The sequence below is a fragment of the Grammomys surdaster genome, unplaced genomic scaffold (assembly GCF_004785775.1).
Source record: "Grammomys surdaster isolate TR1022 unplaced genomic scaffold, NIH_TR_1.0 236, whole genome shotgun sequence".
Lineage (NCBI taxonomy): Eukaryota > Metazoa > Chordata > Mammalia > Rodentia > Muridae > Grammomys > Grammomys surdaster.
In genome coordinates, this window is record NW_021604681.1 from 493,381 (window position 1) to 517,098 (window position 23,718).

Here is a 23,718-nt window from a genome sequence, read left to right on the forward strand (position 1 = left end):
TCTTTGTTGGACATAAGTGGGAGGAGCAGCCCTTTGGCCTGAGGGGGTTTGATGCCCCACTGTAGGGGAATGCCAGGGCGGGAAGGTGGGTATGAGTGGATGGGTGGTGGGGAGGCAGGGGAGGGGGTGATGAGATAGGGGGTTCCTGATGGGAGACCTGGAAAGGGGATATCGTTGAAAAGTAAATAAGAAATATTCAATAAAAGAAAAAAATAATTGCTGGATAGGTCAGGTTTTTCTATCTTTGTATGATAAACAGTGATAAAATTCACCATTTGTTATAGCATTGAAATGAGTTTTTAAAAGTGTGTATAGTGTGTATAGGTACTCTGTAAATTTTAAATTCCCTTTAGCAATTCAGTAACACACACCTTGGCATCACTTGGCTAAAGGGACTGGAAGTAGGGGAAGTTGAATGAGATAGGAAATGGGAAGATATTCAGATAAAGGTCCAGAAAGAATTATGAAATGTGTTAATTTTCTATTTAATATTCTGTTTTTCATATTTCTAACTCTGGAATTCTTATGAAATATCTATGAACTAAATATCCCCAAATGAAGCTATACCTATTTCTCACATTACACAAAGGTAATGGTGAGTACTTTGATGTGTAGGGGTTAGAATGTTACATTTCAAGAAGGAAGTTATCTTGGGCTCCCTTGTTCCTGTGAAAAACATTTTTTATATCTCTCCTCTGTGTGTTAGTGAATATGTTGTAACTATTGGTCAAACTTCCTGGAATATATGAACGGAACTCTAGCTTCTACTAATCCAAATGTGAAGATCAAATAACATCTGAGGACTAGAGAAAGAATGCTTCACTTGACTGTAGCCCACCTACCTGGGGTATTTGAAAAGGATTTGATTAATGATTTTGTTTTGTTACCATAAGAACTTTTTGAAACTGCTAATCTACTGGAATACAGTATTTGAATCTGTGTTCCTAGGTCACAGTGACGGATATATGACTTCAAAATAAACAATCTCTTCTTCCTTTTGAGATGAATGTTGCATAATTTTGCATGAACACATTTCATCATCTTAGCCCACTACTACCATCAAGGAATGAAGAGAAAAACTACTACCAGGACCACAGGCTCCTCTTACACTCAGCTCATCAGCAATGTCTGGCAGCCCCTTGAACATTTGTAAAGATTGCCTTCTAAAGTCCTTACCTCTTTGTTCTTAGAAACCCCTTTTTCAATCTGCTGTGTGCTTCCTAACAATGGGAAAAGTAACTTTAAACTCTTGCTCTGCCTCTGAATTCAACGTTCCTTTCACACATCAACAATGAAGTTTCCAACTCAGATGATTTCTACAAATGCTTCCACAAAGCTTTTAGTTCTTAAGAGTTTGCAGCCACTTCTAAAGCCTGACCTTTCTACTGTAGTGCCTCAATCATTTCTGTTCCCTTTCTCTCTCATGACAGACCAGTCCTTTGCTGAAATTCCAAAATGCAGAATTTAATAGCATTCCCCACTGTTTACTCAGCATGCTTACCTGACACCACTACTCATTCAAGTTTTAAGCTATTTCAGTGTTCAATGGAGGAATTCCCACCTCATTGAGCCTTCTTGGCCAAGAAGGGCTTACTTTTCTCATGTACAGTTGATGGTTTAATTTCTTTAAACATACCAATGTTCTTCCTTATCTCTTTTTCTCTCTTTTCACTCCTAGGTAGTTGTCTAGAAAATCCTTATACCTTCAAGTCCTAATCCAACTGTCACATGTCTGCAGAGCTTATCTTTCTCATTCTGCCCACTATTTGTTAGTAATATTTACTCCAGTAGGGTAGACTGCAAATTAACCATAGACTACTTTGATGCAGAAGCCAAAAAATAGGGTTCAATTTGCACTCAGTTGAAAAAATAATCAAAATGTTAATAATATGAAATGAGGAAGAAAGGTTATAAGTGTTCAGATTTCAGTGTAGTGTTCTCAAGGTTGTCATTTAGAACTAGCTCTAACTGTATGCTGTCTGAGGCCATCTCTGAGTTTTAAAGGCAAAGCTAAGTATCTGTGAGAGTCTGCATGGTTCCCAACATCCAATGTATAGATTAGGAAAAATTATTGACTCTTACTTTCTGACCTTGGTTCAAATTTAGTTTATGGAAACTTGGGAGCTTGTTAGAAACATAAGGATTTAACTTCACAAAACCCATTGAGTCAGGATGCACTCAAAGTGATTGTAGCCACAGAATGATGCAAGAAACAAGAGACTATTATTCATCACTCTGGATTGAAATAGTTTGTCAAAAACTCAACAGTTTTAAAATAAAGAGAAAAGGTGACTAGGATCATAAAATGTATGACTCAGGACATATATTAAATTTAAGAGAAATTTGCAAAATACTAAATGTCAATTAAGTTGGACATAAATAAAATAACAAAATGATGTAAAATTAAATAGCTCCAAACTATACTTGTCTCTGATGCTTTTGTTCTATTTTCTGTTTGTCTTCAAACTAATTTTGTAGCAAGATTTGGCCTTGAACCCTTGAGATCCTTGCTTGATTTCTAGAATATCTAGTATGCATTTCTAGAAACAAAACAAATCTATGCACTTTATAAATTGCATTACATATGTTTTTAAGACTAATATTTTAAAATAATAAAATTTGGCATTGATAAGTTTGTGTGATGAACACTATGATCAAGATATCTATTTATAAGCAGGTATTTGCTAACTTTTTTACAGTCATTAAAGTTACTACAAAGTATTTGGATACTTACCTTTCAAAATTGTGTAACTTTTTTATTTTGCAGATGTTGAAACTTTTTAAAAAAGAATGTACGCATTCTAAATTTTCATGTTAGCCTTGCCAGTTTTTGCCATAGGCTTCTTCAAATAAAAATGTATCCATACTGTTCAGTTTTTAAATTTCTAGACAGCTCCATTGGATCATTTATATTTACATATATAATTACATTTCTACATATTTATAGGGCAAAAAGAAGTACCTAGAAAACATTTTTAGTTCATCTTAGTGTGAAAAAGGATGGCTTACAATTAACAACAAAAGTAAATATTGTATACAATGCCAAAGTAGAAAGCTTCAAAACTTACCCACGTTTCAAGTACACTATGCATGTGAATTTTTTTAACAACTGTACTTGCCTATTTCTCTTCTAGAGGTACTATTTTATCATTGTTATTTTATCATGTAACTTTCATAACTATGGTGATACTCATTATTGAGTATGTAATACATGTAGCACACTGTGTTCTTATTGTGATATAAATGTGTAACCAAAATAGAACATAATGATATTCCACTGATTAGCACTGAATCCTTTAATTTCTTCACACCTCTCTGCTTATGTATTTTTTAATTTATCCAAGTGAGGAGTAAAAAAATATAAAATATAACATATATGATAAAATACAAGAAATTTAAATATTTGAATATTTTTGAAAAAAGCTATTACAATATAATGCTTAGTAAAGTAATGGAACTCTGCAATAAGAAATATTGAATTTGCTTTATTTGTAATACCACAAGGGCACATAGTTAAAAATAAAAATTATTTCATTTTTAACACAAGTGTCAAGAGAGTGATAAGTATAAATATGTTGGCGCTCTTCACTGTATGAACTATTCAGGTAAAAAACTTTTACTGCTATTATGTTAAAGAAAATAACAAAACCAAACAGTATTTATCTTAAATACTTACTGGCATTGCAACCTTTATCCTCTTCAAAAGAAACACAAGTGTTCAATTGAAAATTACTCATTTTTCGAAAGAGATGTTGAAAACCATTAACCAAACCATTACCTCAGGAATTATGAATATGTGTAAGTATATATGAATGTGTATATGATGTATATGTAGATGATGCATATGTATGTGTATATGTATATGATATATATGTATATGATGTATATGTATATGATGTGTATGTATGAGATGTATATGTAGATGATGTAGATGTATATGATGTAGATGTATATGATGTAGATGTATGTGTATATGTATATGAATATATGTATATGATGTATATGTATATTATATATATGTATATGATGTAGATGTAGATGATGTAGATGTAGATGTATAAGACGTACATGTATGTGTATGTATATATGTATATTATATATAAGTAGATGATGTATATATATATGATGTATATATATAGATATATGTATATGATGTAGATGTACATGATGTATATGTATGTGTATATGTATATGAATATATGTATATGATGTATATATAGTTGATATATATGTAGATGATGTAGATGTATATGATGTAGATATATATGATGTATATGTATGTGTATATGTATATGAATATATGTATATGATGTATATGTAGTTGATGTATATGTAGATGATGTAGATGTATATGATGTAGATGTAGTTATGTAGATGTAGACTGTGTATATGTAGATTATATGATGTATATATATGATGTAGATGTGTATGCATACATTACATCTTTGTGCTTGATTCTGTAGAGATATAGAGAAGTTATTACTAACTTTGCAGGATATTTGAAGCAAATCACATAAACCTACGTTTATTTTGTAAAAATTGATTCTTTTAAATTTTAAAATAGTTACAGAAACTTAAAAGTACTGTTACTAGTGTGCTTGCCCAGTATATGTGGGTCATGTCAATTTTACAAAAAACCTTGTAGGTGTATAGGTATATAGGTATTACAACAGCACTTTTGATATTCATTAATATAAAGTGACTATTAGTATATTAAGAATATTAGCTACATCACTGCAACAAAAAACTAGTTTTCTGTAGGTGGGTGGGAATGTAGTTTTCAGGTCCCCAGCAAGGTGAACCTCTTGGGGAAGTGAAGTAAGCCAAAACTTTATATAATAAAGTGAAATTTAAGCTAAATTTTGCCTCTGAGCTCTCTGGAGGATTCCAGTTTCGGAGGGATGGGATAGAGCTTGTCAGTTATTATTACATTAAGATAAATTTACATATCAAACTTTTGTCTAACAGCTGATTAAAACCCAATGGTCAGCAAAAGGCCAGGGAGAGAACTAGAAAACACTTGCTGTGGGGTAGCAGATGCTTGGCATAAAGAGGTAGAGAGAAAATGGTTTGCCACAGTCAGAAGAGTACTACTAAAAGGTGAAAGCAAAGGTGCAGTGGACTGACTTCACATTGTGGTAAGACTGACCTTGGTCTTTATCATTGCACAGGGCTTATAATGCTGGTGGTCAATATGAGATGATCTTATGAATACCATATAAACTTACCTGAACATCCGTGTTAACCATGTTCCACCAACACAACAAAAACATCTGCAGTACATTTCAATGTTCACAAACTTAGTGAGATTCCTCCTACTGGAGCACTTCACAGTTTTATAGTTTATACCCTTTGAATTTCCCCTAAGGATTTATTTTTGCACCACATGGGAAAATAGTGAAAGAATGTAGCCATATTTTATATACCTGCTTTGTTGGTAAAAAGTCAGTGATTTCTTTCTTTCAATTATTTTTTTATCATCAGTTATGTGTGTGGCAGATATTCCCATTCCCAACTATTTCCTTCTTAATATCTTTTAAATTTGTATAGGCTTCCATTTTTCATTTTATTTTTGTACTCCGTATTTTTTTACATAATTATATATTAACACTCTACTAAAAGTACACATTCAAATACGCCTATAATGATGGATTAGATTCCACAATCATCAATTCTTCTTCAAAAACTACTATTGTAAGTTCATTTTTGCGATATTAACTATGTAAATAGTGCTGTGAGAAGACTCAGTTAACTAGCCATTCTCCCTTCTCCTTCTCCTTCTCCTTCTCCTTCTCCTTCTCCTTCTCCTTCTCCTTCTCCTTCTCCTTCTCCTTCTCCTTCTCCTTCTCCTTCTCCTTCTCCTTCTCCTTCTCCTACTTCCTCTTCTTCCTCTTCTTCCTCTTCCTACTCTTCTTCCTCTTCTCCCTCCTGCCCCTTTACTTTTTTCCAAGACAAAGTTTCTCTGTGTATCCCTGGCTGGCCTGAACCTTAAAAATTCACTTGCTGCTGCCTCCCAAGTGGCATATGCCACCTCAACCTGCTACCATTCTCTACCTTTTGTTGCTTCTGTGGGTTTGCCTTTACTGGTTTTCAGAATTTGTGAATAATAACAAAGGTTCTTCCCTTCCTTATATTTGCTCTGAGAAGCTGATGATGATGATAATAATAACAATAATAATCATTTTATTTTGATACTGAGGATGGAGCACAGATTCTTCCCTTTGCCAGTCAACTATTCTATCACTGAGATATACCCCAGCCTCATCTATGAAGAGTATATAATGAGCTTTGCTTTCTAAAATTACTATCAGAAAATGATAGCCAGATTTCCTAATTTCAAAGCACAGCTGTGAGTTTGTTACTATAAGGGGAAATCAAGTGATCATGGATTTTCTTCATTGACCAAAATTTCCCAGTATATAATCTTATTTTATATTTACTTAACAGGAAGTTGAGATAGTGTTTTAAAATTTGATGAGGATATCTGTGTCACACATAAGTTGATAAAACATAATTTGAATGTTTTAGGTTGCATTAAAATATTTTCTCAACAAATTAATTTTTTCAGATGTGGTGAGTCATTAATGGTATATATTTCGTAGTTTGGGTACAGCCCTAAGTTTTTAAACTATTTGTAACCACCTATATATAACAGCTAAACATTGATTCAAAATGAGAGTCTCAGGGCATGCTTATGTGTATACTTACAATTAATTTGGAAAGAAGGTGTTCGTTGGCCTATGCTTGCAGGTATTAGTTGACAACCCTAAAAGTAAACATAAAAAAAATTTCAGTAAGAATTATGTAAATGAGGATTTAGTCAAGGTGCCTATGCTATTTTCTTGGATAAATCCTGGCTGAATAGAAATGGTTATGCTATCCCCAAACTCCTTGTGAAAATCTTAGCTCCACAAATATTAAAAATAAAGTATCAGTTCAGTGGGTCCACTACCCTTGTCTTTCTGCTAAAGAAGAAATCACATGTCAATTCTGTGTTCTAAATGAATCAGCAAAATTCTATACCAGATGTTAAGCTGAACCATTATTTTAAGTAAGACAGTTTCTAGAACTTTAATTAGAGGGCATTCAGTCGATAGTTCCTTAGCCTTTGGAAAGGAAAATAGCACCTGAAAATTGACATTTTAATGTCACTTGTCATAACAGTATCATTTCTGTAACTCTTTATTTTGTAAAGCAAAAACAAGTTAAAACAAACATTAGATACATCTTTTTATAGTAGGACAAACAAACTTTCAATAATGTTACTTTCTTATCTTAAACAAAACAGTATTTCCCAACTCTTCAAACATGTCCAATAGGTTTCAAATACAGGTGTCTTCTTAAAATACAAAGTTAGTATTTCTGCTGAGCTAAGTAACATGGAGTGAAGTAAACACCATTAGGATTATGAAAAATATATAGAAAAACTTATTCTGTAATTTAGATTAATAAAATAATTTAATTCATTCATACACCTATCAACATAAGTTGACATGAATAACGTAATATAAAATATGTATATGTTGAATTTTAAAGTCACAATTTGAATAATTTGATGTGATTTTATTTCATATTATCAAAGTTAGAATGCATTATACCAATAACCTACTATATTTTTGATTCCTTATGACAGTAAAATAAGATAGTTGTGAATTCAAATAAGAGGGAAACTACTTGTATTAAATGTCTCCTCTATTATCTAAATTAATTTTTAAAATAAATTTAATATTCATAAATCTGCATGAGCACCCTTTTTCCACTTTGAATAGTTAGTGCAGAGATTCATTGTGATGACTGTGAAGAATAAATGTTCACTATTGTGATTTTTGTGGCATGGAAACATTACAGTACTTATAATAAATAAATCAATTTCCTTAATGGAAAGATGCCTAAAGCTTGCTCTCTTTAACACGTTTCAGGAGGCAAAGATAGAAAATCACTAGCCATTTTCAACTTCTGGTATGAGTTTATGTTCAGGGAAGATGTATTTGACAATGCTGTTATCGATTTACATGACGCAAATTATAGATTGCATTGCAACAAATCATATCATCTCACTACGCTGCAGTAATCTACTCTTACCCGTTGAGCTCCAGGTTAAATTAATTTTACCTAATTATACAGTATGCTTAGAGGGAGTTTAATATTTTGTGACCACAGAAGTGAGGTTTATGGGATTGTGACCCCCTAGTGGTTATGCATGACTACTGCAGTCAGAACAAAGTGTGCTCTGAAGTCACTGTTAGGATTTGTTTATTTCAGGTTTTCCCTCACATGCGGAGACTGAGATAAACTTATAGTGAAGCATTTCTGCTCCTTCATGGGGAAAAAATTGAACCTGGTAGTTTTTTTTAAAGATAGATTTCTCTGAAACTTGAGAAGTAAAACTATTTTTCTAATCTGTCTTGCATTTTTGAGTAGATTTTTAAAATGTTAATTCTGATTTTTTTAAAAAATGGAGTCCTCAAAGCAGTGTACCATATCATCTTAAGAATAGCAGGGAGACCATAACTCAAGCAGTGTACCATATCTTCTGAAGAACAGCAGGTAGATCATAATTCAAGGCAGTGTACCGTATAGACCATGACATGTTTCAAGGCACAGGCCAAGAAGATTTTGTACTTTTCCACCACCTGGACCCTCTTACCCCCTCCCCTTGTGAAACATGCTATAAAAAAGCATTAAAAAAAAAAAGAAAAAAAAATGGAGTCCTTCCTTCACTATAAAATTAACTCATTTCTAAATGTGTCCTTCCAGCTTAATTATGATATTTTCTTTTTCTTTTCTTTGTTGTTGTTGTTCGAATAGAATCATGCAGCCCAGGCTGGCCTCAAATTTATGTCATTTTTCATGTACCTGTCTCCCATTACAGGGAGACTCCATTGTGTTCTCTAGTTCATGGCTCAGAACCTTCTTTATGGCAATATTTTCATCTGTAACGATATCTTTTTCCCATCATCTAGTTGTGAATTTTAGATCCATTTTATGATACGTATATTGTCAGTTCAAGTCTTTGATTTTTTATTACCTTATTGAACTATTACAATTTTAAATTCCCACAATAAATTTGATTCTCTCTTTCTGTCGGGCAGTGATTCAAGATAGCAAGATGGCTTTGAGTACAAATGCATGTCTTAAAGCACTCAGTTTTAAAGTTTTCCAAGTATGATATTATTGCATTTGACATGACCTATAATTAATTTATAAAGTGACATGAAGGACAATTCTGTGGTTATTTAAAACATTTATTTAAACGTTACACAAATAGTTGCTCTTTTGTTCCTAGCCTACACTAATAAAACAAAAGCTTAGTTTCAATTCAAAATTGCCCTTTAAAACTCCTAAGAAGGCAGTGACCTCTAAACAGAAGTTCCAGTTGAAATAACAGGTTTTCAAACTTTGAAACAGGTTTTTCAAGTACCTACCAAAAGCATGCCCCTATTAGGCTCAATCATATTAAAATGCCAATATTGAGGCTTGATCCAGTGGATACTAGCATCACAAAAGAACTGAATGTACTTCTCTCCTAATTAACAAATTGTTAAATATTTTTCAATATTCATTTAAGATTTTTAAATTTTCATTTAAAAAGAAAGGGATGTCTTCCATTCAGCATTAAAGTAACACCACAGGTGGACTGCAGGGTTCCAGTCCCTGTTTGTTTAGGTTTTCAAGGAATCTTTAAAGAAGCATGGTAAATATGTGATAAACACGTGCTCATTTTAAAGATAGTTTAGTCAGTTTTGCATTTTTACCATTCTCAAAAACATGCTCCAAACACTCTCAGTGTGGTTTCTTCCGGTTGCATAGTTGACATAAATTCTAGCGTAAAGGAGGTTATGGTTTTCTCTGTTTCTTCCACACTTTTCAAAACAACTTTGTTCTCCTTTCACTGAGTGTTACTTAAATGACATGGTACTTACAGCCGGATGGCTTTATTTTACTTTAATTTTTCTTAACTTTCACCTCAAGTTTCCATGCAGTCTTTAAAATCTCAATCTTTGCTATTTTGATGTGATGTGCCTTTTAAAACTTACTCTATCATTTGTTGTCAAAATGAACAAATGTCAACAGAATGGACTTGCAACAATGGTCAAAAGGTCATTATCAACATCACCATCATTATTATCAAGAGATCATTGTCATCATCATCATCTTTGTGTGTGTTTGATGTATGTGTGTTGGCAAGCATGTGCCATTGTGCGCATGTGGAAATCAGACAACGTTCAGAAGTTGGTTCTCTCCTTCTGCCATGAAATCTGGGATCAAACTCAGGTCATCAGACTTATACTTCTAAATATATGGTGGGTTTTGAACTTTGGTCCTCACACTTGTGAAGCAATTGCTTTACACTCTGAGCAAACATCACCCCTGAACAAAACAGGTGCTTTTACTTAAAGCTACTTTTGTTCAAAACAAAACAACATTGACGCCTCCCTTGGGATCACAAGATAAAGAAAGGTAGAATAAAACTCTGTTATTTCTATTGTCACTTTGTGTGTGTCCTTTACTTTGGCAGAAGTCACAGAGATAAGGCCTTGTCCTAACACTGTTGACACCTTGGATTCCAAGAATAAAACCTTAGGTGACAGACTTCTGCCCAATATAAAACATCTTGCACAGATTTTTCATTCTTATGCTCTTAATAAATAACCCTTCCTCCACTTTTAAATGTGAACTGAGGTCTTTAAGGACCCACATATTCCCCTTTGGAGAAGCTATCATATAATGCCTGTCTCCTAACCCGTGTTCCAACTCACACCTGAGGAACACTGTCAGGTCTGAGTAGATCTTGTATTCATAGTACCTTTTGTGCATGGGTATTTGACAGATTCTTGATCTGGTAGGCTGTTTTTTAATTCAAAGTGCAACAAAAAATGTGTGGCCAGCTTTTGTAGACAAACAAAGCTTGGTTTGAGTCATGACTTGGTTACTTATTAGGCTCTTCCATTCCTATTTCCTGGATTTTCTATCTCTTTTTTGGGGCCTTTCCCTCAACATTTTCAGCTTTCTTCCATTTTCTCTAAATCTGCCTTCCTGTCATGTGGCTGTTTGGTTTTCATGTATCTAATGTGCATGCCAGCCTAAAGGGGAGGGTCTTTTTCCCTCTTTGCTTCTTTATTTTCTTCCCATGGCAACTGCTGTGGTTTCACAGCTTGGGGTTTATCTTTGAAACTCTGATAACATTTTCCTTTGTGCTTCTGAGTCTATTCCTGATTTTTTTTATTAATGGGACTAAGAACCCCCAAAGGAGACTTGATTTCCCCTCTATAAATATGAGAATATATTAATGAATGCTTCAAAATAGTTTCAAACCCATCCATAGATTAAAAGGTACACATACAAACGAATGCAAAAATAAACGTAGAAGGAAACCAATTTCATTTTAAAAAACTATCTTTTTACTGGAGCTCAGTCATTACCTTTAAAAAGATATGAAGGTCACCGGTTTGTTTTCTTATGAAAATGACATAATGGATTAAAGATGGACTTCTGTAGCTAGTGACTCATGCTTACATCTGTACATTTTAAAAAGATGTGATTTATAAAGTAAGCATCCAGCCTTGAGCTATTTCAGACCTCAGTTGCTCAAATTAAGACATCAAAGCTAGCAGAAATAAGTGTATGTGGCCAATTGACTGGTCAGTCATCTAATATAAACCTCAAAATTGATTCTGCTTTTTTGCCTGTTGTGAATATGCATACATACAATATATTACACAAACAGAAGTGTATCTCCTATGTTTATGGCAGTAATAATAAAAGCCACAGTCTTCAAGTAATTCTCATATTTGTACTAAGATTTAATTTTTGAAGCCAAGAATGCAAATGCATTTTCTGTTCATTCTGAATTTATTAAGCATGATGTGATTTTCAAGGACAGTATGACATAGTCAAAAATTTAAAAGCTTTCATTATTATGCCATATGGCCTTCAAGAGGCAGTGGACCAAGGGGGAAAAGAGCCTGCATTCAGAGTTAAGAGTCTAAAATTCTCTCTATGGCTTCATCACTAATAAATAACAACTATCCATATTACTAAAAATTAATTAAGACCCCTCTTTTAACCTTGGTAGGCATCTTTAAGACATAATCAGTAACAAAACAGAAAGCTGTCTTAGTGGGTAGCATGCATAGAGTGCAGGACAGGAAACCTGAGTTTAATCCATGAAGCCCACATAGAATTGGCAAGATAAAATTGACTACAGAATGTCCTCTGACTTCCTTGAATGCTTAAACTGCCCCTATCTCTCTCCCTCTCCCTTGCTCACACACACAAGAAGATTATATTTCATGTTTTCATTTTCAAAAATCTATATGCAACACGAGGTCACTCAGAAATATGAGACTACTTTAATTCCATTCTTTTAGCGGAATGTTTAGTTCTTAATGAGTGGTTACTTTCAGAGTATCATCTAAACCTTGAAAATTATGAAATGCTTTGTTAATATTACTAAAAACGTACTAATAAAATAGTTTTTGGTATTATGGAATAACAGTCATATTATAGTCAAACAACTGATCATAGAGTCAAACGAACAGCTCACTCTTAGATTTTGCAGAAGTCAAATAATTCAAATACTTAAGCTTTTATTCTGTCTAATAAAATTACCACAATTACTACTTTTTTCCAATTGTATGCATGGCATCTATTTAGTACTTCTTTACATATTGTCTTAATTTTGTTGCATACTAATATAGTTTATGGTAGGGATTTTAGCACAGAGGAAATGGACATCAAATTCTGGTTTGACAGTTCTATGACTCTAAGAACAGATGGTATATTCTCTGTTATGCTTTATGACCTGAGGTACAATCAGGCTTCAAAAGATAGGTCTCCATTGATGAAGATAGAAGAGACCTGAGTGCCACAATTTAAGATCTACCAGAATAGAGAAAACTGAATGATTACTTTGAAATTATTTTACATAATCACAAATAGCGCAACATGAAATTCACTAAAAAAAAATGGTGAAAGATATTTGGATATTGTTTTCATAGGAAAACAATTAGGAATCAAAAGAGAACCATGATAGGAGTCATGAATACACTACAGATGACCTTTCCTTCTCTTCTTCTCAGTGTCTATGGTTACCCAAAGATTCAAAGACACTCTAATTACAAAACTGAATATTCCTCAGTCAAGAAAACTTCCAATTTAGGGGTCAGGAAAGTTCACATGGGATGGAATAAGAGCCTCTAGCTGAACAAGTACCCATGGTCTTTGTCCTTTGAAGCCTTTATATACTAACCACCTATGTGTTCTATTAAATCTAAGAATATATTTAACAAACCAGACAATTTCTAGTCATGAAATTTAATCTTAACCTGGAAGTTGGCAACACTGATGTTAATGAATTCCCATTCGGAATTCTACACTGAAAAGTGATTTGGGAATTAAATAATCTAATGATTTATTTATTTTTGATAATTTTCTCTAGAAAGAAATGAAGGTTTACCTCTAGGGGGTAGCATTATGTATAGTGTCAAAAATTACATTGTAAAATAATGAAAGCACCTTCTGTTACATGGGCTCTGAATATCACAGTAAAAATGAACAAGGTAGGACAAATAGTTAGAAAAGGGTAAAATAAGTTGAGGTGTTTTGGGGAAAATTAGAGGAGGAAATCAAACCAAGCTTGGTTGACTTTAAAGAAACCTTGCTTGGTTAAACTACACTGGAGTGGCTGACATCCCAATTAATTCTACAGAAAGTGATCTGGTTTTTATTAAGTTTTTTATCAAAGACACATTGCTCATCAATCTGGTGTGTTTATATAACCTTTGACCACATTTAAATGAGTGTCTACTCTTTTGCAGAAATACAAAGATTTATCGTTTATTTTAATTATTTAATCATTTCCGAGTAAGTTCTACCCTCTGTCTCTGTCTCTCTGTTTCTGTCTCTCTCTATCTCTCTGTCTCTCCTTCTCCCCCCCCCACACACCTATGTAACTTTTGTTTTAATGATTCAGAAGATGAAATTCAGAGCCTTCTACATGTTAAAATTGGAAAACACTGTGCCACCAAGAACACACCATCCCCTTCAGTTTCTTAACTTTGTCAATTGTTTATTGGCACCAAAATTTCTGTGTAACCATCTGTAACATATAAGGGAGGAAGTGTACTGGAATTACTATGGAGAAAGCAAAGAATTGTTTCCATCTTGTGGCACAATTAAGTGTGTGATCATGAACACAATATTTAAACTTATTTACTTTTAAGGTCTCATTTGCATAATTGATGCTTAAATATGGCTTCTAATTATTTTTCAGTTACACTGAAAATCAAGTAAAAGAACATATAAGCTATAACCAGATGTAAAAGTCATTACTATATATAGAAATTAGACTTACCTCTAATAAATATTTCTGTGATTATTTTTAACTTTCACCTTTATATTGTTTTTGTTAAGAAAGTAAGTTAGATAAAAGCTAGGGAAAGTGCAGTCTAGAATACAAGTATAGTAGATTTTAAAAGTACATTAAATAAAAAATATTCAGAAAATGGGCTGGTTATGGTGGTGTACATAGGCAATACCAAAATTCTATGTTCAATGATAGGAAAGCACAAATATGAGGTCAGTTTGATCTATATTATAGTAAGTAGGCCTGCAAAGTGAAACTTTGACACAAAATGCAAAATTGTGTGTGTGTATGTGTTTACCCATGTACATGATAATTTAAATTTGATATAAAATAAATATTAGGAATCATATCATAAATGAACCTATTAGGTAATACATAGCAAAATGGAGAAGTGGAAAATATCTCTAACTTTCTTTTTTACTAGGCATAACAATAAATTGCCTGTGTTCCCAGGTTGGCAATATGAATTCCTGCATTGTTCTGCAATCTGTTGTAGAAATAATTTTGTGCAGAGATTGCTGTTCATTTAACTTTTTTGACTTCTGTGGGTTTATAATACAGTTGCAAAATTTAAAAAGGTTTTTAAAACCTTCAGTTACTCTACCTAAGATATTATCATGCTATATTAACAATACATGCCTAGAAGGTGTGTGTGTGTGTGTGTGCGTGTGTGTTTGTATTAAGGCAGTGTTTCATGAAGCCTAGTCTATTGAACATCCTTTGTAGTCAAAGATGACCTTGAACTTCTGAAGCTTTTGCCTCCCCTTCTCAAGTTCTTGGACTACAGACAGAGGTCATCACACCCAGCCATGCGGATTTGGTTAAAAATTCAATGGAATGAGTCAATAATAATTATTTAAATAACATATATATATATATATATATATATATATATCTTAAAGGATTTGGTAATTTATAAACATAAATTTATAAGTTTGTGGGTTTTGACGTCACCAAACTCCCTTTTGTAAGGTATGGAGCTGTATGTACTACCATTGAATTTAGATCACTAGACAGTATTATGTTAGTTTTGTTCCAACTAGTAAGAATCTCTTCAGTTCACTTCAAGAAATAAAAGAACAAGAGGCATTTCCGCTTACCCTTAAAAGATGAATCATTTCAAACACAGGGTACTGAATGGGAAAATGACAGAAATGAGGACTGGCTTTTGCTTGTATAACGTTTTCTTGTGTGGTTGAAGAATTGTAGCTATTATTTTCTGAGACAGGAAAAAATCTCCCATCTTTGCATTATTATTTGAAGTCAGTTTTCAGGACTAGATAACCTTTGAAGTTTTTCTTAGTTTATAGTATTTGAAGGGATATTAATAACCACCCAGTTTAATCTGTTTTTTTTTTTACTTCCACTGAAACAAGGACCTTCATGCAGGCTAGGTAAATGTTCTACCATCGAGCTGTCTAGAGTTTTCTCTGTGAACAGCAAAAGATACAGAGGCTAATACAGGACTAAACTTCATGTTGCCAAGTCTAACTTTTCAGGTTAAAACTTTTGATTAGTGCTTTTATTTTATATATTAACTATTCACCAAATGCATATTGAAGTAAACGAGGATGTAATAATCTATCCATATAATCACAAATAAAGTGTCATCTTCATCTATGAGTATATAAGTTGATAAAATGGATAGATTTTACTCAATGTAGTATCCAAGACAATGCTCATAAGATCTTCAATATCATTCCTGGTAGATAGGAATCATTGAAAATTAAAGTATTAAATTAAAAGCAACAAACAAAAATAAACTAAACCACAATAGTCTAAGTGCCAGGTAATGAGTACAATGTCTATTTTCATTAAAATTATAATGGAAAATTTGATGCTTTTTATGTTATCAGTGACTTTTCTATATTGTATATATAAAATTTTAAAACATTTGCATTTTAAGCATTATTTCTTATTTTATTTGTATTTATTTGTGCAGGATAAGATCATTCTATACACTTCATAACAACTTGACTTATACCATAGGCTAGCCTTTAACTCACTACTCTCCTGCCTTTTGAGTACTCAGATTTCAGGCATACAAAAACCGTGTCTGGCTTTTGCTTCTTTGCTTTATAGTCAGCAAAATACCTTTATTCTTCACTGTTGCAAAGCTGTACATTTCTGCCTAAACTAAGAATGAGAATTAGTCTGCTGCCATTCTCAAAGTCCTCCCTTTACCAGAAGCTGATTAATTTTATAACTTATCTGAGACTCTATTTATTCTTAATATTTCACAACTACTTTGTCAGCTTATTGCTGTTAACCCAGTAAACACTCTACATTGTTTATGTACTGTGATTAAAGTGGACTATGTATATGTTGAGCTCAAGTGGAGAATTGAGATATTTTTCTTCGGTGATAGTTAAAGAACTAGCAATAAGAATCTCTAATCACTATGGAAATGAAAAAATAAGTGGCACATTTGAAGAAAAAGGGTCATTCTAATTTTCCTCGCATTTATTCCGAGGGGGAAACGAAAGAGAAATAAGTGTTATCCATTGTATAGCTTGAAAAAGTATGCTATTTCATGGACTAGCCTTTTTTGAATATTAGTTTCATTTGCAAAGTTGAATATAAAATGCAAGTTAGCTTTTATCAGTCGTCTAAAACAGCATTGGAAATACACTAAGCCCTTAAAATAATACTCAATGATATTCCATAATCCTTAATGGTTTCTTATTTCAATTTATAGTTGGCTAATTTGGAATATGTGTGTGTATGTTTGTGCGTGTGTATGTGTGTGTGTGTGTGTGTGTGTGTGATTAATATGAACAGAATATTTTAAAGATTTAATTAATTAAAATTTAGAAAATTGGCTGAGGCTCAATTATAAATGTATTTTAAAAATTGATATACATCATTGCCCAATAAAAAGAGGAAAATAATCTTATCCAATGAATCTATTGTATTGACTATTTAAATAATATTTGGAAGGGCAAGAATCATGTATCAACGAATAATCATTTTACTGCATAATTATATTACCATTTTTTGCCATTTGCAATTATTGTAAAGTAGATAAGTGACAGAAGGGTAAGGAAAAAAGTCTATCAATCAAACTATTCATTTTGCTCCCTTAAACTGTACTTTTAAAGTATTGCTAGAAAAGTAAAAGATCTTTTGTATTTACTTCACACAAGAATGAAAGCATCACATTTTCTCTGAAGCTCTTTTAGATCATATGTGAAGTATGGGGCTACACAGCATCCAGGAGTCAGTGACTAATTCAAAATTGATTGAATTATGTCCCAGCTGGTTATAATCATAAAGTTACCTTTAAAGATGTAAAATTACAAAACCTAACAACATTCATATTTGTAACATGATAAGCAATTTAAGATTAGGAACCTTTGATAGTCTATAATTGGATAAGAAAAGCAATTAGACTCACCTGTCATTCCACATCACAAAAAAGAGTGTGGATCACTGAGTTATGAGGTTAAATTTTAAATAATATAAACATTATGGAATAGAGCTAGAATGGGGAACTGATCCTAACATTAAGCACATGTTTACCACTTAGCAAGTACTCTCCTAAATGATCGAACGCTTCCCCCTCTTCAAACTCTACCCCTCACACAACATGTGCATATTTCACTGTTAAATGGAATATAATCCTGAGCATTTTAGTACTCAACTTTACCTAATTAAAATTTGTAAATCTTTAATTGTCCTAATCTATGTTCATGGAGGTAGTTAGGTGAGATGCTTCTGTTCTTAAAGTTCCACATTAAGTTCCTATGACTGGCAATATAATCAATCAAACTTTGCTAACTGATTACAATTCTTAGACAAGGCTTTCATTATATATAATTGCCAGTTGGCAAAAGTTTACTGTAGGTGGCAGGGAATGAAGCAGACCTGGAAGACCATATAGGCCTGAGGAATGAGCTCTATACGACACTCTTCCAGTTGTTTCAGTTTTTCCAATATCTCTAGCAGTATTCTGTTATTAGTCATGAACTCCTATAACTTCAGTTTTCCTACTCAAATCTCAAATGCCCAGCTTTTTAAAATAATGACCAAAAAATGACTGGTCTTTCTTGCAGTGACACAGATTACAAACCATATGTAACAGAAGCTACATAGCTGTAGTATCCTCAGGCCTTGTGTGCCTATCTTATCTCTGTATATACTGTTTCTCTGATCTCATTTCATTTTTTGTGTTATAATTCTGTAGCTCCTATGAACTTTGTTGTGCCCCCCACTTTGAGACATATTCTTGTTATTTTTTGAGCATAGTCTTGGTGTGTATACTTCAAACTTAAAATCACCTTGCTATTGAATGCTGATGTTAAAACCTTGTGCTTCACAGGTATCTTTCACTCAGACGCTTACCTTGTGGTCTGCCAGCACCACTATTTCTAAATTCTTTGATCTGTTTTTTAAAGATTGATAGCTAAATCCAATGCTGCAAGTCTATTTTATTGCTTTGACAACAGTTAAGGGTTAAGAGAGATTGTCAGTAATGATATCTTCATATCCATATGCAACTGGTCAATGCCTAGCACTTATTTTATAAACAATGCCTAAACAGAAACAACAGTTTACTGTGTAATAACATGACCACTAGATTGCAACCTGCCTGATTTCAGATCTAAGTTTCTTCATTACAGTTGAGCAGATTGTTTCACCTGCTTGTATGCCTCAGTTAGCCAATATACAGACTGTGGCTAATATCTTCTCATGGGATAGTTGTGAGGCTTAAATGAGAAAATATAGGTAAACGTCTTCTGCATTCGTATTATATATTATGCAGCAATTATCAATGAATAACAGCTACTATTATAATCATCCTTTATTATTAAGAGGAATGACTGATAACTTGATCTTCATGCTTTGATTTTAGGAAACTGGAAGCTGTATGTGTAAAACACTGAATGATTGTTGATTTCTGAGCTAGTATTAAAAGATGTGGACACAAGCCACTTCATTAAAGGCACATTACTAATGTCATTAAAGAAGAAATGTGTTTTCATGAAAGTGAAATGGCATGGCAACCATAGCCATTTAGTCTGATGATATTTTTGTCTGGACATTAGTTGACATGACATTATAGTATGTAGTTGTTTCAGTTTTCACACTACATGCACCCACCCACCCTGCGACACTACCAGTCTAACTGCCCCATCTTCTGAAAAGGGCCAAATGCATTACTCACATTCTTTTCTCTAAGGCTTGCCTCACAACCTACGACAATCATTTAGGTTGTGTCCTAAGATACTGCAATTCATTCTCCCTTACTCACTTTTTCACTATTTGAATCAGAAATGTATTCTCTTTCTTATTCCCCAGAAAATATCTAAAATGTGCAAAAGAAACCTGATGTTAGGTGATGTATATTTATGAACTCATAAGGATACACTTTTGTATGAAACTTAAAATATCCACATGGGGCTGTTGTGTGAGGTAATGCAGTTCTCAAAGCTTTCTGTTTACTATGATACAGTTATGCTACATTAAATAGGCAAGGACCCCTGAAGTAGATATTTGTGGTTAAAAGAGGACAGAAATAAAAGTACAGAAGACTGTTCCTGAAAGTAGAATTTCAAGTGATACACAGGGCCATGAAGGCAGTTTGTGGTCAAAAGATTTTTCTAGCTCTTCTCAAAATTAGATCATGCAACTGACCATCTATGAATCCTTAATAATGATACTAAACGACAGCTAGATGTATACATGCGATGTCACTCACAAGTATCTTTAGGACAGTGTGGATGGCACAGTCTTAACCACATCTGGGAGGAGGACTCAGCAGAAAAATAGCGATAGGTGCTGAGTAACCGGATACAAACTCGACATTCCGGTTCTTGTGCATCTTATTTGAAATCCTGATTATATTATTCCAATTTTTAAGTAAAATATCTGCTAGTGGCTGGATAAATAAAGGAATGCTTTAAATTTGTTGTCGGTTCCAATGCTGAGTGTATAAAGTAGAGATTACTAAGATGTTCTGCAGTTATGTTCTCAGTATTTAAAGAAATCTTAAAATCAAAGGCAATGACAGATTGAATTGTGGAACATTCATTAGGCTGATGGTTGGTGATTTTCTTCTATAATTTACCAGTTACAACACATAGAAAAATAGCATAGGTGTTTTATAATCATGACAAATGATCAATAATCTTTTAAACATCATTTAAAAGTGAAAGAACATTATAATAATTCAAAATGCTCAAGTAATGTTAATTGATCATATGACTATTTATTGTATTATTGTTATTTTATTATAATAATATCTTATTAACCCCACTATATAAAGTATTCATAGTTGGCGTATAGTTACCTAATTAATAAGCTAATCAAGCATTTAATTTCATTAGACAGTAAGCTTTCAAGGATGCTCTGCTAAAATAATCTCATTACAAGTATTGTATATCCTTGTTTTTAGAAGGATTTCACTGTTATATAAGTGAAGTGGCAGGACACACTTTAATGATTCTAACCAAATAGTCTGGAGACTAAGGAGTCATTAGATCCTGGAATTTAATTATTGTTTTGCAGCAGAGCTCGGCAAACTGCAATCTTCAGTCTCAAGCTTTGGACAAATTTAAGAGCAGATGAAGATACTTGATGTTGGTTGCTGATAATCTCCATCCTAAATTCTGTCTGGTTTTGTGCTTCCTTTATTTGGAAACATACGTGGTTGTTATTTGGAGAAAATAAAACAAAGCAGTAAGATGCTAAGGATTCATTTAGGTTTCAGATTATTGTTGAAGTTTGGGTATTTATTACCCAAATTAAGAGATATTTCTTAATAGTTAATTCCAAGCAATATTGAGAACACTGCAAAAACCAGAATTTCAAGGCTTATGTTTTGGAGAGAAAATCTACTGTTTTCTGTGAGCCACAGTGGGTGTCAGTGCTAAAATTTCTTAAGTCCTTAGTGGATTTGTGGCATACTGTCACAGGTATCCAGCTTAAAATTAAGGGGAAAATTTTTGCAATGCTGGAGATCAAACCTAATGCTTTGCACATGCTAGGCAAGTACTCTATTGCAGCCCAGGACTTTCTGTTTTTATTTTGATTGCTGGAGAAATAGTACTTCTTTGTGCTTACATGGCTACCTGAGAAGAACATAGTGTTTCCTTGCCTTGCTCTATGAGAATTTTTTGGAAACGTTGGGGGGAATTGGTTGGTGCTGATAACATTTGGTAATTTATTCTATTCATAATAATGCTATGAAGATATTATGACATAATGTATATATGCAATACTTTTGAACCCTGCCTGGCACCCAGGGAGTTCTCAAAAATATCAGTTACCACTCTTTTCTTTTTCCTGTGAATTCATACTGCATCAAAGCCTGTCATGTTATTACCTGAAAAAGTCATCACTGTTATCCATAACAACTCTACATGGCAGAAAAAAAAAAGCTCCAAACGGCGACAGAGGAAGGGTTAACAACACCCCCCCTCCATTTTGCAGATAGAAAAAAATCAATGTCCGTATTGGCTAAGCACCCCAAATCCTACCTTGACATTGCAATCACAAGCCTTATTCACCTTCTGACATTCAGGATTTGAGTTGGGCTTGCTTCTGTAGATGATAGCTGCTATTAGGAGAGAAATTATGTGCACATTGCAAACATATTTTTTCACATTCCCAAAGGACCAGAAAAACAAGTTTAGTGAATGAAAAGCATAATTAAATATCCTGTGATCTACCTGCTATAAGGTGGGGTTGAGAGTTATAAATGATTCCCCAATAGAAAAGTGCCAAAAATTATACTCCTCTTAAAGGCCAGTGTGTGTGCGTGTGTGTGTGCTTCTGTATGTGTGTGCATGTGTGTGTGTGCCTGTGTGTGTGTACGTGTGTGTGTGCCTGTGTGTGAATGTGTGCCTGTGTGAATGTGTGTGTGTGTGCCTGTGTGTGAATGTGTGCCTGTGTGTGTGTGTGTGTGTGTGACAGGAAGCGAGATACTGAAAAAGAAGTGAAGAAATAATTTTCTGTGGGGCACATTAATTGCTCTTTCTCATTGTCCTTACATGCGTACACAACTCCAGCTGTCTTTACATGACAATTTATGTATACTGATTAATGTTTTGTTCGTCAGAATGTATGATCTTATATGCATATATATGCATATGTGTATTTATATATGTATCTATGAATGGATATCATTAATATAAACATCTTTTTAAAAAATATAAGCTTCTTAATGAAAATATTTATAGTCTGTCTTGATCTCACATGTTTTTTTTTTTTCACCAGTTTTTTATGTGAGGTCACGATCATCTGCAACAAACTGGGAACGCAGAGATTACTCACTGCGCAACATTTTCTCTGCCCCCCCCACCGTCTCTGCAATATTGTAGTTCAATCCCATTCTCCCCAATGGACATTTTCTTTCTCAGCCTATCTACAAGGTATATGGTAGGGGGCATATGCATTAAGGGAATTAGCTAAGACTTCCTTGGATGGGACTTAAACAGGTAAATATTAATGAAGAACCTGTTATGCACTGGAAGTGATTCTGAACTAAATTAAATATACTTTAACTCCTGAATGTCATCTATTGTGTTTGTTGGAGGGGTACTTGTCAATTAAAATAAGGGGTCTCAAGACCACAGTGCGAAGTGTCTTAGTCACCTACTACCATCTAACAGGAAGCAAGACGCAAAGGGCTCGGCGCAGAAAAGAAACGGACACACAGACATGTTTTGCAATGACGAACTTTATGTCATTCCAGGAACCAGCAACCTGTTCATGTTTAGCAATTCCGTGGTATGCTGTAAACACTGCTTGTCAGGTTAAGCTGAGCAAAGAGACAGGATAAGAGGCAGCCTTGAAGACTTTTCCACAGTCCTTTTCAAAATATAAAACTGTCACCAAATGACTTCGGTAAGCTAATAAAAAAGGCTCTCTGGATACCCTTATACTATCCTCTTAAACTTACGTGACCATCAGCAACGCTGTTCAAATTCAGCCAGCAGCTGTTAAACCAAGACACAGATCTGCAGTGTGTTATCTCCCAGAGTTAAGTGTGTTCCCTGAGACCCGCTGAAAATGAGGGTCGGTTTCAAGGAGAACACAATAGAGATCATTCGCAATCCCCGCAGCCCCAGCCCCGCTCCCATACTTCAAGCCCTGAGCCCCCTCCCACTTGGTCCGAGTCCGATTTCTTAATAAGGTGAACAGTTTGCATCCCCCTACTGGATTGCACCCTCCTCAGCCCAATCCCTCGACCAGAGACCCCCACGTTCAGTTTTACTCCTCCTCCTTCCCACTCCTCCCTGTCCTCCTCTCCCTCCCCTTACTTCTAGAGACCCCACCCCAGTCTTACTCTCTCACAGCTATCCCTGAGCGCGAGGGTCTCTAGATCCTTGCCTCCCTCTAGCGCC

At 33.9% G+C, this 23,718-nt stretch overlaps 1 protein-coding gene across 1 annotated transcript in view; it reads right to left on the bottom strand.

The window, feature by feature from the left end:
* Positions 1 to 23,718, bottom strand: part of Htr2c (5-hydroxytryptamine receptor 2C) — a 201,520-nt gene that overhangs the window by 176,974 nt on the left and 828 nt on the right. The window contains exon 2 of the mRNA XM_028773875.1: positions 6,709 to 6,766. The gene's annotated coding sequence lies outside the window, so the exon portion shown is untranslated. The remainder of the gene's footprint in view (positions 1 to 6,708; positions 6,767 to 23,718) is intronic.